The sequence below is a fragment of the Phyllobates terribilis genome, unplaced genomic scaffold, assembly GCF_046119375.1.
Source record: "Phyllobates terribilis strain yellow unplaced genomic scaffold, ASM4611937v1 Scaffold_7__3_contigs__length_470593459, whole genome shotgun sequence".
In the NCBI taxonomy this organism is placed as follows: domain Eukaryota; kingdom Metazoa; phylum Chordata; class Amphibia; order Anura; family Dendrobatidae; genus Phyllobates; species Phyllobates terribilis.
This window is the reverse complement of record NW_027362767.1, coordinates 135368435-135381033: the sequence shown is the minus strand read 5'-3', so window position 1 is coordinate 135381033 and position 12599 is coordinate 135368435.

Here is a 12599-nt window from a genome sequence, read left to right as displayed (position 1 = left end):
CCTGTATACTGGGTGTAATTCCCAGTATCTATATTATTCTGTATGTATACACTGCACAGTACCACTTCTCATGTCCTGTATACTGGGTGTAATTCTCAGTATCTGTATTGTTCTGTATATATATACACTGCACAGTACCACTTCTCCTGTCCTGTATACTGGGTGTAATTCTTAGTACCTGTATTATGCTGTATATATACACTGCACAGTACCACTTCTCCTGTCCTTTATACTGGGTGTAATCCTCAGTATCTGTATTATTCTGTATATAAACACTGCACAGTACTACTTCTCCTGTCCTGTATACTGGGTGTAATTCTCAGTATCTGTATTATTCTGTATATACACTGAACAGTACCACTTCTCCTGACCTGTATACTGGGTGTAATTCTCAGTATCTGTATTATTCTGTATATATATGACGCGCCCCCTGGGCCATATTCTTTTAGGGGGAATATCCGGAGCCGGATCAGGTGGGAGTTGTAGTCTTCCGAGTGGCTGTGACCCGGTCCGTGCCCAGGGTGTCAAACTCAGTTGTATGTGGCAGTCCTACAGATGTTATTAAGTTCTTTATTGTCGACTACGCCACCCGTTGTATTGCGGTCACTATGGCCGCCGCTGCAGCAGGGTCCGCTGAGGCTGATGGTGTAGGTGCAGCTTGTGATGGTATAACCCCCAACGGGTGGGGTATAGCCTCAGGGGGTCAGGTGCAGAGGATGGGGGTTGTGGTGGTGCAGCATAGATGTTAAAGGAAGACAGAGTCGGGTTATGCAGTTAAGGGTATTTACTCACTGCTGATGTTCCGGTCACTCCAGCTTCAAGTGACCTCCCGAGCCGTGCTGCATCCACCAGGTCCTGGATCCAGCCAACCCCCAAGCGAGTCCGGAGCGTGACCCTGAGCTCTCCTTCTGTCCTTTCTCTGGCCGTCCCCACTAGTGATCCACCCAGGTCCAGCTCCCTCGGGCCTTCTGTTGGGAGACCCTTGGCCTTGGGTTCCCTGACCCTCCACGTGGTATGCCTTCGGGGTGGATGTGGTGGGTGGCCGTGGCAGACGCTGCCCACGGCCTCCGGTCTCTGGCTGGGGTGTGTTTTTGCCCCCACCAGCTTGGGTTCCGGTACCCTGATGCCGACTCTTCACCCGTGGATTGGATTTGGGGTCTCAGAGTCCTCTCTTCTGTTTCCCCCTCTGGGTCTCTCTTGCATTCTCCTCTCTCTCTCTCTGGGGCTGCTCTGCTCCTCTTCCTCTGACTTCTCTGCAAAGGCTGACAGACTGACCCTGTTCTTAGTTGGTGCCCACCTTATATACACCCTCTATGTGTGAGCTCAGGTGACCAGCACCCAATGAGCTCCTATCTTTACCCAGGCTGCTCCCCCTATCTGCCCCTACACTACTTGGGATGTACCACCCCCCTCCCACTCCAGCCAGGAACAGACTCGGTCGTACCTGCACATTTCTAAGTGGGAGTACCGTTGGTCTGTTCCTCGGAAATGGGATGTATGTAGTGCATGCAGCCTACCGAGCTCAGTTCCACACTCCATCCTTACCCGGGAGTGGAATACCACACCTCTGGGTTGAGGTGCAATACCCCTGTAGCAGCCGAATCCTCAGGGTGCTACATTCCCCCCTGGTAAATCACAGCACGTCCTCGGGCTGTAAGACATAACACCAAAAACATACAAATTTTTGCATAAACATATAAAACATTATATATATAAATATATCAATATAAAACATTCTCGTCGCCTCTGGCTCCTCCTCCGGTCACTGTGCAACGTGTGACCGGGTGAAGTGCGACAGTGTCTCTGGAAAACTGGTTTTCCTATAAAACCGGTAGGGGGCGCTTTAGGACGCGCAACTATATACAAGGATATGGCCGCTCTCAGTCCTCGGCCAGGTATTAGGGAGGAATGACCGCTCTCAGTCCTCGGTCAGTGGGATTTAGGGAAATACGGGTAACAGTTCACACTTGCTGGTCCCAACGGGGACTATATTAGCAACAACAGTTTCAGTTTCAGTTTCACGGTTTCAGTTTACGGTGCCCCAACGGGCAACTATATACAGCTTCTGCTTCGCTGTCCTTAGCGACGGCGTCCTCCTGCTCTTTCTTTATGTTTTCCTTTAGCTTCAGACCCGTTCGGGCACGTATGCTGGGCAAACAGGTAATCTCCCAGATGCGGCACTTTTGGTCTTATGGGCGCGGTGGTGTTGGCGCCCGGGTTGCCCGGGCCTTGTGGCCAGGCCTGGGGTATCTGGAAGGTGAAGGGCACCGTAAGGACGGCGGCGCCCTGGGCTACTTGGCCCTGCGACCAGGCCGGGGGCTCCGCGGAGGTAGGGGGCGCTGTTGGTATTGCGGCGCCCGGGGGTACTAGGCCTTGCGACCAGGCTGGTGGTACTTCCTGCTTGGTCACGCTCGGGGTCGAGGCGTGTGACGTCACAGGGGTCGCGGCTCCCGTTTGAGGCCTAGTCTGCGGCGGTGACGTTGCAGCGACGGGCACGGCAGGATAGACTTCGGGCTCTGCGACGGGGAGCTGGGGCAGGTACGCGGTTTCCCGGTTTGGGGTAGAGACGTCCCCTTTACCTGCCTCCCTTCGTTCGGCTCCCTTCTCGGCGCCGTCTCCGGCCTTCAGTCCTCCCGCGCCATCCTCAGAGGCGGTCTGTTTCCTCGTCTCGGGTGGCGTGCTCCGCTCACAGGTCTCTGTCTGCTGGGCCATCTCACGGCTCCACTCCGCCAACGTCTCTCGCTGCACCCGGGCCATCCTCCTTGCGAGGCCCTCCAGAGCGGTCTGTGCACACTCCCGGTCTCGGGGAAGCTGTGCTAGGACCTCCACTAGGCCTAGTGGGGTCGTTGTTTCCAGCAGGCTCCTGACCAGCGGGTCGGTGCTGCTCTGCTCTCCTACAGTTGTCTCCAGCAGGCTCCTGGCCAGCGGGCCGGTGCTGCTCTGCTCTCTCGCCATCTCCGGGTAAGCTCCTCCGATACTCTTCTCCAGGCTTCTTGCCTCCGGGTGCGCTCGCTCTAGACTGCTCCAGGCGGCACCCATCCCCGTTCTCTCCTTTCGTCTCCTCCCACCTCGAGGGCGGTCCCGGGGCCACTTGGTGACTGTCAGCTCCAGGGGCAGTTCTTTCACGCTGACAGACACCTCTAGCATCACAGTCTCTGTTGGTGGGGGCGGTTTCCACTTTTGGCGCCATTTTCGGTCCTGGCCCACGATGGGAGGTGGCCTCTCGCCACCCTCTGGCACGCCCATAATGGCGTCCGCTCTTCCAAGGCGGGAAACCTTTGGAAATGGCGGGAATCGCTTCCCAGTGGCGGGAAACTCTGCAGATGGCGGGAAAAAGCTGTTAATGGCGGACAACCGGCGGGCATCGACTGGTGATGGGGTCCGATGGCGGGGACCCTCCGGAACCGGCAGGAGACTTTTTTTTGAGGTAAACTCATTCTTTTCTTCAGGCACGCAGTACCCGGGTGTTGCGGGCACGTAATCCTGCCGACTACGCCAAAGTTGACGCGCCCCCTGGGCCATATTCTTTTAGGGGGAATATCCGGAGCCGGATCAGATGGGGGTTGTAGTCTTCCGAGTGGCTGTGACCCGGTCCGTGCCCAGGGTGTCAAACTCAGTTGTATGTGGCAGTCCTACAGATGTTATTAAGTTCTTTATTGTCGACTACGCCACCCGTTGTATTGCGGTCACTATGGCCGCCGCTGCAGCAGGGTCCGCTGAGGCTGATGGTGTAGGTGCAGCTTGTGATGGTATAACCCCCAACGGGTGGGGTATAGACTCAGGGGGTCAGGTGCAGAGGATGGGGGTTGTGGTGGTGCAGCATAGATGTTAAAGGAAGACAGAGTCGGGTTATGCAGTTAAGGGTATTTACTCACTGCTGATGTTCCGGTCACTCCAGCTTCAAGTGACCTCCCGAGCCGTGCTGCATCCACCAGGTCCTGGATCCAGCCAACCCCCAAGCGAGTCCGGAGCGTGACCCTGAGCTCTCCTTCTGTCCTTTCTCTGGCCGTCCCCACTAGTGATCCACCCAGGTCCAGCTCCCTCGGGCCTTCTGTTGGGAGACCCTTGGCCTTGGGTTCCCTGACCCTCCACGTGGTATGCCTTCGGGGTGGATGTGGTGGGTGGCCGTGGCAGACGCTGCCCACGGCCTCCGGTCTCTGGCTGGGGTGTGTTTTTGCCCCCACCAGCTTGGGTTCCGGTACCCTGATGCCGACTCTTCACCCGTGGATTGGATTTGGGGTCTCAGAGTCCTCTCTTCTGTTTCCCCCTCTGGGTCTCTCTTGCTTTCTCCTCTCTCTCTCTCTGGGGCTGCTCTGCTCCTCTTCCTCTGACTTCTCTGCAAAGGCTGACAGACTGACCCTGTTCTTAGTTGGTGCCCACCTTATATACACCCTCTATGTGTGAGCTCAGGTGACCAGCACCCAATGAGCTCCTATCTTTACCCAGGCTGCTCCCCCTATCTGCCCCTACACTACTTGGGATGTACCACCCCCCTCCCACTCCAGCCAGGAACAGACTCGGTCGTACCTGCACATTTCTAAGTGGGAGTACCGTTGGTCTGTTCCTCGGAAATGGGATGTATGTAGTGCATGCAGCCTACCGAGCTCAGTTCCACACTCCATCCTTACCCGGGAGTGGAATACCACACCTCTGGGTTGAGGTGCAATACCCCTGTAGCAGCCGAATCCTCAGGGTGCTACATTTACGCTGCACAGTACCACTTCTCCGGTCCAGTATACTGGGTGTAATGCTCAGTATCTGTATTATTCTGTATATACACTGAACAGTACCACTTCTCCTGTCCTGTATACTGGGTGTAATTCTCAGTACCTGTATTATTCTGTATACACACTGCACAGTACCACTTCTCCTGTCCTGTATACTGGGTGTAATTCTCAGTATCTGTATTATTCTGTATATATACACTGCACAGTACCACTTCTCCTGTTCTGTATACTGTGTATAATCTTCAGTGTCTGTATTATTCTGTATATACACACACTGCACAGTACCACTTCTCCTGTCCTGTATACTGGGTGTAATTCCCAGTATCTATATTATTCTGTATATATACACTGCACAGTACCACTTCTCCTGTCCTGTATACTGGGTGTAATTCTCAGTATCTGTATTATGCTGTATATATACACTGCACAGTACCACTACTCCTGTCCTGTATACTGGGTGTAATTCCCAGTATCTATATTATTCTGTATGTATACACTGCACAGTACCACTTCTCATGTCCTGTATACTGGGTGTAATTCTCAGTATCTGTATTGTTCTGTATATATATTCACTGCACAGTTCCACTTCTCCTGTCCTGTATACTGGGTGTAATTCTTAGTACCTGTATTATGCTGTATATATACACTGCACAGTACCACTTCTCCTGTCCTGTATACTGGGTGTAATTCCCAGTATCTATATTATTCTGTATATATACACTGCACAGTACCACTTCTCCTGTCCTTTATACTGGGTGTAATCCTCAGTATCTGTATTATTCTGTATATAAACACTGCACAGTACTACTTCTCCTGTCCTGTATACTGGGTGTAATTCTCAGTATCTGTATTATTCTGTATATACACTGAACAGTACCACTTCTCCTGACCTGTATACTGGGTGTAATTCTCAGTATCTGTATTATTCTGTATATATACGCTGCACAGTACCACTTCTCCGGTCCAGTATACTGGGTGTAATGCTCAGTATCTGTATTATTCTGTATATACACTGAACAGTACCACTTCTCCTGTCCTGTATACTGGGTGTAATTCTCAGTACCTGTATTATTCTATATATATACACTGCACAGTACCACTTCTCCTGTCCTGTATACTGGGTGTAATTCTCAGTATCTGCATTATTCTGTATTTACACTGCAGAGTACCACTTCTCCTGTCCTGTATACTGGGTGTAATTCTAAGTATCTGCATTATTCTGTATATGTACACTGCACAGTACCACTTCTCCTGTCCTGTATACTGGGTGTAATTCTCAGTATCTGTATTATTCTGTATATATACACTGCACAGTACCACTTCTCCTGTCCTGTATACTGGGTGTAATTCTCAGTATCTGTATTATTCTGTATATATACACTGCACAGTACCACTTCTCCTGTCCTGTATACTGGGTGTAATTCTCAGTATCTGTATTATTCTGTATATATACACTGTACAGTACCACTTCTCCTGTCCTGTATACTGGGCGTAATTCTCAGTATCTGTATTATTCTGTATATGTACACTGCACAGTACCACTTCTCCTGTCCTGTATATCAGGTGCAATTCTCAGTATCTGTATTATTCTGTATATATACACTGCACAGTGCCACTTCTCCTGTCCTGTATACTGGGTGTAATTCTCAGTACCTGTATTATTCTGTATATACACTGCACAGTACCACTTCTGTCCTGTGTACTGAGTGTAATTCTCAGTATCTGTATTATTCTGTATATACACTGCACAGTACCACTTCTCCTGTCCTGTATACTGGGTGTAATTCTCAGTATCTGTATTATTCTGTATATATACACTGCACAGTACCACTTCTCCTGTCCTGTACACTAGGTGTAATTCTCAGTATCTGTATTATTCTGTATATACACACACGGCAAAGTACCACTTCCCTGTCCTGTATACTGGGTGTAATTCTCAGTACCTGTATTATTCTGTATATATACACTGCACAGCACCACTTCTCCTGTCCTGTATACTGGGTGTAATTCTCAGTATCTGTATTATTCTGTATATATACACTGCACAGTACCACTTCTCCTGTCCTGTATACTGGGTGTAATTCTCAGTATCTGTATTATTCTGTATATATACACTGCACAGTACCACTTCTCCTGTCCTGTATACTGGGTGTAATTCTCAGTATCTGTATTATTCTGTATATATATATACACTGCACAGTACCACTTCTCCTGTCCTGTATACTGGGTGTAATTCTCAGTATCTGTATTATTCTGTATATATACACTGCACAGTACCACTTCTCCTGTCCTGTATACTGGGTGTAATTCTCAGTATCTGTATTATTCTGTATATATACACTGCACAGTACCACTTCTCCTGTCCTGTATACTGGGTGTATTTCATAGTATCTGTATTATTCTGTATATATACACTGCACAGTACCACTTCTCCTGTCCTGTATACTAGGTGTAATTCTCTGTATCTGTATTATTGTGTATATATACACTGCACAGTACCACTTCCCCTGTCCTGTATACTGGGTGTAATCCTCAGTATCTGTATTATTCTGTTTATATACACTGCACAGCACCACTTCTCCTGTCCTGTATACTGGGTGTAATTCCCAGTACCTGTATTATTCTGTATATATACACTGCACAGTACCACTTCTCCTGTCCTGTATACTGGGTGTAATTCTCAGTGCCTGTATTTTTCTGTATATACACACACTACACAGTACCACTTCTCCTGTCCTGTATACTGGGTGTAATTCTCAGTATCTGTATTATTCTGTATATATACACTGCACAGTACCACTTCCCCTGTCCTGTATACTGTGTGTAATCCTCAGTATCTGTATTATTCTGTATATACACACACTGCACAGTACCACTTCTCCTGTCCTGTATACTGGGTGTAATTCCCAGTATCTATATTGTTCTGTATATATATTCACTGCACAGTTCCACTTCTCCTGTCCTGTATACTGGGTGTAATTCTCAGTATCTGTATTATTCTGTATATATACACTGCACAGTACCACTTCTCCTGTCCTGTATACTGGGTGTAATTCTCAGTACCTGTATTATGCTGTATATATACACTGCACAGTACCACTACTCCTGTCCTGTATACTGGGTGTAATTCCCAGTATCTATATTATTCTGTATATATACACTGCAGGTCTTTTTTTTATTGATAGAATAAGTACAGTACATGACAGAACAATAATACATTACAGGACACCGAACATAAGAACAAAACAAGACGACAAATCACAGAAAATAGAAACAAAATAAATCACCGCAGGAATATATATATATATACAGGAAATAAATATTATAAAACCTATAAAACCCCCGGCCCAGCTTCATTCATACTACTATATACAATCCCACACAACACTCACACCGTCCTATATACACATAAAACACCATCCTATATACAAGATTATATACAATAAAACACTAAACCTAATATAACGTATATACAACCGGGAACTAACACTAACCTACTGGTCCCACTGCCTGACCTTACAGTCACCCCCTTACCGCACCTCATTCACACCGCAGAAAACCAAAAATAACAATATATACAATAGTGACATGAACAATTTTTTTTTTTTTTTTTTTTTTTTTTTTTTTTTTTATATTTTATATTTTTTTTGTAATTTTTAATATATATACATAAAACACAGACCTACACTAACTATCCCGCCACCCCTGATCTAGCTCTGGCCACAAAGTTCAGGATTACTCCGAGCTAGGATCAGGCCCCAAAGTTTTTCCCCAGGCGGGGCCTGGACCAGGCCAGATCAGTCCTCTTATCACCGCCGATGAAAACCCCCCCAAATCCCCCACCCAACCTAACTAAAACCCCCTATTATACATTATATACAATATATACAGAACACAACCTACACACTCACCATCCAAGGCTCAAGTTCGATGCCAGCAAACCTTCTATTCAGGAGACAGAAATACAAAACAAAAATCTAGGGTGAAAAGACATCGGCCCACCACCAGGATATAGGAGTACTACCGGACTAAGGCACCCTGAAGGAAAAGCCCCTCCAGAGACGGGCCGCCCTCCGGGCACCCAGTCTTTCATACTCCAGAGAACGTACCTTCACCAGGTCACCTAGGATGTTCCTACAGACTTCATCTACATGGAGGATTTTACTCTGCGTCGAGACTAAAACTCGTGCGTTCCACGTGAAATACCTCACCACTGCGCTGACTATGAATAAAGTGTCTCGGTCCCTTCTCCCAAGGTCTCCGAACGCTCCATAGGCCCACCCGGCGTAGGACAGAGTAGCCAGCCGCGGCCAACCAATGGAAGCCCCCACCCTGTTGTACACCTCTGTATTAAAGGGACAATGAAGCAGGAAGTGCTCCATGCTTTCCAGCACGTTAGCACAAGCCTCACGGGGGCAATTCCTGTCCTCGGAGCTCCTGTACTTCAAATTGTCCCTCACATACAGCTTACCATGGAAGCAGCGCCAAGTCAAGTCCCAGTACTTCTCGGGGATCCTGGTAGAATTTAACAAACTCAACCCAACCTCCAGATCCCGACTTGGGCAGTCTTTGAGGGCCAATGGACTCTGAAAATGAGAAAGCAAGACCCTCATATCGAGGAGTTTCCTCGGGAGGGACCTCACCTCCCACATTCCCAGACCCCACCGGCGGATCATTTTCAGAACCGGGGTAACATAAGCCGGGAGATGCCCGTGTGGTGTGCGAAGATCCTTCAATCTTCCCCCTGTCTCCCATTCCTGGAAGAAAGGCTGAAACCATCCCTTGCAGGAGAATACCCACGGAGGAGCCCTCTCTTTCCAGAGGTTTGCCACGTTCACCTTCAAGAAAGTGTTCACTAGGAACACCACGGGGTTCACCATATTCAAACCCCCTAGTCTCCTCGTGCGGTAAGTGACCTCCCGCTTGACTAGGTTCAGTCTGTTCCCCCATAACATCTGGAAGAACAGACTGTAGACCCGTGTCCAGAGAGGCTCTGGCAAGACACAGACGCTGCCCAGGTAGATTAGCAAGGGGAGCAGGAAAGCTTTGCACAGGCCAACCCTTTCCCTCAGGGTCAAAGACCAACCCCTCCATTGGTCCACTCTTTGGGCGACACCTTTGATTCTGCCTTCCCAGTTTTTCGTGGGGTAATCACCCTGGCCGAATTCGATGCCCAGGACTTTGGCATGTTCTTGGGGTTCGGGGAGGGTGTCCGGAAGATCAAACCCGGGATCTCCGCCTCCCAGCCAGAGACTCTCACACTTATCCTGGCTGACCTTGGACCCGGATGCCTCCGAGTAGCGCTCCACTTCTGACATCACCGCTGCTGCCTCCTCTTGCGAAGAAACAAAGACGGTGACATCGTCCGCGTAGGCCACCACCCTCAGGATAGTCTCCGGCGCCGCCCCGCCCATCCGCACCCCCGCCAACGGTCTACAATCGATCCTTCTGAGGAAGGGATCGATCGCAAACGCGTAAAGCAAAGGGCTAAGAGGACAGCCCTGACGGACACCGGATCCTACCCCAAAAGGTCGTCCAATCCACCCATTCACCAGAGGGAAAGTCTCAGCCCCTGCATACAAGGTCTTAAGCCAGTCCACAAACCCTCCAGGCAGACCATACCTCAAAAGAGTGGACCAGAGGTACTCGTGGTTAACCCGATCAAAGGCTTTTGCCTGATCCAGGGTCAGCAAGAACCCCTTCCAGAGGCCCGCCCTGCCTTGCTCCACGGCCTCTCGGACACCTAGAACAGCACTAAAAGTGCTACGGCCAGGAACGCAACAGTGCTGAACCTCCGAAAGGAGCCGGGGTGCAAACTTCACCAGCCTGTTGAAAAGTATCTTAGCCAAAATCTTCCTGTCCACATTGAGAAGCGCTATGGGACGCCAGTTCTCAATGCGTGACGGATCCTTACCCTTTGACAAAATGATCAAAGCTGACCTCCTTAATGATCTCGGCAGAGTGCCCGAGGAGAGACACTCGTTAAACACCTGAGTCAAGAGGGGGACCAAAGAGTCCCTAAAGGTCCTAAAGAACTCGGATGTTAAGCCATCCGGACCTGGCGACTTTTTGGGCCTAAGCCCATCGATCGCCAGTCTCACTTCCTCTTCTTTGATCGCTTCTGCCAAATCGCCCAGCGAGAGGTCAGCCCCTGGCTCAGGAACAGATTCAGCCAGGAAAGCCGACATCCCGTCACGATCAAGCTCCCTCCTTCCCAAGAGGTGCGAGTAGTAGGAACTGACAACCTCCAAGATCCCTGATCTGGACCTTCTCAGGGACCCCGTACTGTCCACCAGCCCCGTCACTATCTTACTATTCACTGACATCTTACAGTTTCTGTAAGGGTCGGGCGAGCAGTACTTCCCGTAGTCCCTCTCGAAAACCAAAGATGCGTGCCTATCGTACTGACACCTCTTCAGCAAGGACTTCACTCTGGAGATCTCCTCGCGGCTACCTCCAGTCGAGACAAGATGCTCGAGTTTCCTCCTCAGGCTCTGATACAGGCGATCCCTGTTCAGGCTTCTGAGGTTCGAGAGCTGCCGGAAGAATCTCGCCACCCGATGTTTGAACATCTCCCACCACTCCGACTTAGTGTTACTTAGGCCCAGCAATGGTACCTGGCTCTGAAAGAATTCCTCAAAAGACCGTCTTACAGCTTCTTCCTCAAGGAGTGATGAATTCAGCTTCCAATAGCCTCTTCCCATCCGAGGAGTCTCTGTAACGTTGAGAGAAAACATAATCAAACAGTGATCGGAGAACTCCACCTCCACAACCGACAACGGCGAAGAGACGGCTTCCTCCTTCAAATAAAACCTATCTAGCCTAGACCTGCACTGACTACCTCTAAAAAAGGTGAATCCCGTGTCGCCCGGGTTGTGCCGGATGTGGACATCCACCAGGCGAGCCTCACTCACTATCCTGTTTAACGCGACGCAGTCATAAGCCAGCCGGTCTCCGGAACCTCCTCTATCACAGGATCTCGTGACATTGTTGAAATCCCCTCCGAAGACCACCTGCCGACTCGAAAATAAAAAAGGTTTGATCTTCAGGAAGAGACATTTGCGGTCCCACTTGGACTGGGAACCATAGATGTTAATGAGCCGAAGCTCTTGTCCCCCCATGGAGACATCTAGGATCAAGCATCTCCCCATTTCTAATTCGATCACTCGTCTGCATTCAACCGCTGCGGTCTTAAAAAGGACCGCCACCCCGCTATACGGCTCGGCCGCAAGAGACCAGTAGGAGGGCCCATGCCTCCACTCCCGCCTTGCTTTATGCAAGGTTGATATATCGGTCAACCTGGTCTCCTGCAAAAACAAAATGTCGGCGTCAAGTTTGCCGAGAAAATGAAAGGCCGTGTACCTTGCCGCATCTGACTTTATGCTGCAAACATTAATAGTTGCCAGCGTCAACGGGGTGGGTGCCGCCATCATGATTGATTGAATTAGATAGCCTTTTTCTTCCCACCACTGACAGTCCCAACCTCTTCCTCTGATAATGACGGGTTTTTAGTGCGCTTAAGACAAACAGATTCATCCATTCTCTCCTTACATAGACTCTTGCCCTCGTCTGGTGGTCCTGGGTTAGTCATCCCCCCAGAGGGCTTTGTATTTGCCCCCCGAGAGGAAGACCCAGCCATCTCCTGAGCCCCAACGACCTTGTCCGCAACCTCCGGCCCCGGGTCCCCACTTCCCCCCTCCAGAGGGAGGTCCTGGAGAGCCCCAAACCGGTTGGAGAGATCCACCAGAGGGGGGGCGGCTGAACCCTCCAATGGCGCTTGGATCATGGCCAGAGAGTCAGAGGGGTCGCACTCCAAAGAGGCAGCTCGAGACCTGGTCCCCCTCCTACCTCTGGCCGTTTTCCTGTTACCCT